Source organism: Oncorhynchus gorbuscha, unplaced genomic scaffold, assembly GCF_021184085.1.
Source record: "Oncorhynchus gorbuscha isolate QuinsamMale2020 ecotype Even-year unplaced genomic scaffold, OgorEven_v1.0 Un_scaffold_4950, whole genome shotgun sequence".
Lineage (NCBI taxonomy): Eukaryota > Metazoa > Chordata > Actinopteri > Salmoniformes > Salmonidae > Oncorhynchus > Oncorhynchus gorbuscha.
This window is the reverse complement of record NW_025748865.1, coordinates 27,270-30,136: the sequence shown is the minus strand read 5'-3', so window position 1 is coordinate 30,136 and position 2,867 is coordinate 27,270. Positions and strand designations below refer to the sequence as shown.

General features: G+C 45.0%; 1 non-coding gene across 1 annotated transcript; it reads right to left on the bottom strand.

Moving 5' to 3' along the window:
* Positions 1-2,451: 2,451 nt before the first annotated feature.
* On the bottom strand, positions 2,452-2,523 carry trnae-cuc. Its single transcript has one exon. It is a non-coding gene; the product is annotated as a tRNA-Glu (tRNA).
* Between the last annotated feature and the right edge of the window lie 344 nt (positions 2,524-2,867).

Below are 2,867 nucleotides of genomic sequence, written 5' to 3'. Positions count from 1 at the left end.
TTTGAAATGGTACATTTAGTTGAAGTCGTAAGTTTCCATCCACTTAGGCTGGAGTCATTAAAACCTGTTTGTCAACCCCTCCACACATTTCTTGCTAACAAACGATCGTTTTGGCAGACGGTTAGGACATCTACTTTGTGCATGACACAAGTCATTTTTCCAACAATTGTTTACATTGGGATTATTTCACTTATAATTCACTGTATCACAAATTCAGTGGGCCAGAAGTTTACATACACTAAGTTGGTTGTGCCTTTAAACAGTTTGTAAAATTCCCGAAAATGATGTCATGGCTTTAGAAGCTTCTGATAGGCTAATTGACATCCTTTGAGTCAATTGGAGGTGTACCTGTAGATGTATTTCAAGGCCTACCTTCAAACTCAGTGCCTCTTTGCTTGACTCCATGGGAAAAGCAAAGGAAATCAGGCAAGACCTCAGAAAAAAATGTAGACCTCCACAAGTCTGGTTCCTCCTTGGGAGCAATTTCCAAACGCCTGAAGGTACCTCGCTCATCTGTAGAAACAATAGTACGCAAGTATAAACACCATGGGACCACGCAGGCGTCATACCGCTCAGGAAGGAGGCGCGTTCTCTCTCCTAGAGATGAACGTACTTTGGGTCGAAAAGTGCAAATCCATCCCAGAACAACAGTAAAGGACCTTGTGAAGATGCTGGAGAAAACAGGTACAAAATGGTCTATATCCACAGGCAAACGAGTCCTATATCGACATACCCGAGAGGCCGTTCAGCAAGGAAGAAGCTACTGCTCCAAAACCATAAAAAAGCCCTTTTTTACAGTTTGGGGACAAAGATCCTAGTTTTTGCAATAACTAGTTTTTGCGCCGAATCCTAACCACTAGACCACCAGGGAAGGGTACTACAGTGCAAATCGGTTCCCAGTGTGAGCTGGTACATATGTGCGATAACCTTCTATTTATTGTGACAGGTTGTACAAGTAAACATGTAAACAAATAGAGTAGTTCCCTGACCGGGGAATCGAACCAACCCGGGCCGCGGCGGTGAGAGCGCCAATCTAACCACTAGACCACCAGGGAAGGGTACTACAGTGCAAATCGGTTCCAAGTGTGAGCTGGTACATATGTGCGATAACCTTCTATATTCATTGTGACAGGTTGTACAAGTAAACATGTAGCAAAAAGAGTAGTAGTTCCCAAATCGACCTGGAGGAACCACTCAGGGAATACAAAAATCAGGAGTCGAACCTGGCTGAGCGGTGAGAGCGCAGAATCCTAACCACTACCACCAGGGAAGGGTCCTAACCACTAGACCACCAGGGGAAGTGGAAATCACTGAGAGCAGACCACCAGGGAAGGGTGTAATTCGTTTCCCAGTTTGAAATGGTACATATAGTTGAAGTCGTAAGTTTCCATCCACTTGGGCTGGAGTCATTAAAACCTGTTTGTCAACCCCTCACATTCTTGCTAACAAACGATAGTTTGGCAGTCAGTTAGGACATCTACTTTGTGCATGGCTGAGTAATTTTCCAACAATTGTTTACAGAGGGATTATTTCACTTATAATTCACTGTATCACAAATTCAGTGGGCCAGAAGTTTACATACACTAAGTTGGCTGTGCCTTTAAACAGTTTGTAAAATTCCCGAAAATGATGTCATGGCTTTAGAAGCTTCTGATAAGCTAATTGACATCCTTTGAGTCAATTGGAGGTGTACCTGCAGATGTATTCAAGGCCTACCTTCAAACTCAGTGCCTCTTTGCTTGACTCCATGGGAAGAAGCAAGGAAATCAGCAAGACCTCAGAAAAAAATGTAGACCTCCACAAGTCTGGTTCCTCCTTAGGAGCAATTTCCAAACGCCTGAAAGGTACCTTGCTCATCTGTAGAAACAATAGTACGCAAGTATAAACACCATGGTAAGACGCAGGGGCGTCATACCGCTCAGGAAGAGGAGGCAAGCGTTCTCTCTCCTAGAGATGAACGTACTTTGAGTCGAAAGTGCAAATCCATCCCAGAACAACAGCAAAGGACCTTGTTAAGATGCTGGAGGAAACAGGTACAAAATGGTCTATATCCACAGGCAAACGAGTCCTATATCGACATACCCTGAGAGGCCGCTCAGCAAGGAAGAAGCTACTGCTCCAAAACCGCCATAAAAAGCCATACTACAGTTTGGGGACAAAGATCCTAGTTTTTGGAGAAATGTCCTCTGGTCTGATGAAACAAAAATCGAACTGTTTGGCCATAATGACCATTGTTATGTTTGGAGGGAAAATGGGGAGGCTTTCCAAGCCGAAGAACACCATCATGTTGCGGGGTGCTTTGCTGCAGGGAGGGTATGGTGCACCACTAGAACACCTGGGAAGGACACTGCAGGGCAAATCAGGTTTTGCAATTTGAAGTGGTACATATGTGCGACAACCTACTAAATTCATAGTGACAGGTTGCACAAGTAAACAAGGAGCATAGACCATTTCCCTGACCGGGAATCGAACCCGGGCCGCGGCGGTGAGAGCGCCGAATCCTAACCACTAGACCACCAGGGAAGGGTAATACAGTGAAAATCAGTTCTCAGTGTGAGCTGGTACATATGTGCGATAACCTTCTATATTCATTGTGACAGGTTGTAGAAGTAAACATGTAGCAAAGAGTAGTTCCCTGACCGGGAATCGAACCGGGACATGGCGGAGAGCGCCAAATCCTAACCACTAGACCACCAGGGAAGGGGTACTACAGTGCAAATCGTTTCCAAGTGTGAGCTGGTACATATGTGCGATAACCTTCTATATTCATTGTGACAGGTTGTACAAGTAAACATGTAGCAAAAGAGTAGTAGACCGTGAATCAAACCGGGCCGCGGCGGTGAGAGCGCCGAATCCTAACCACTAGA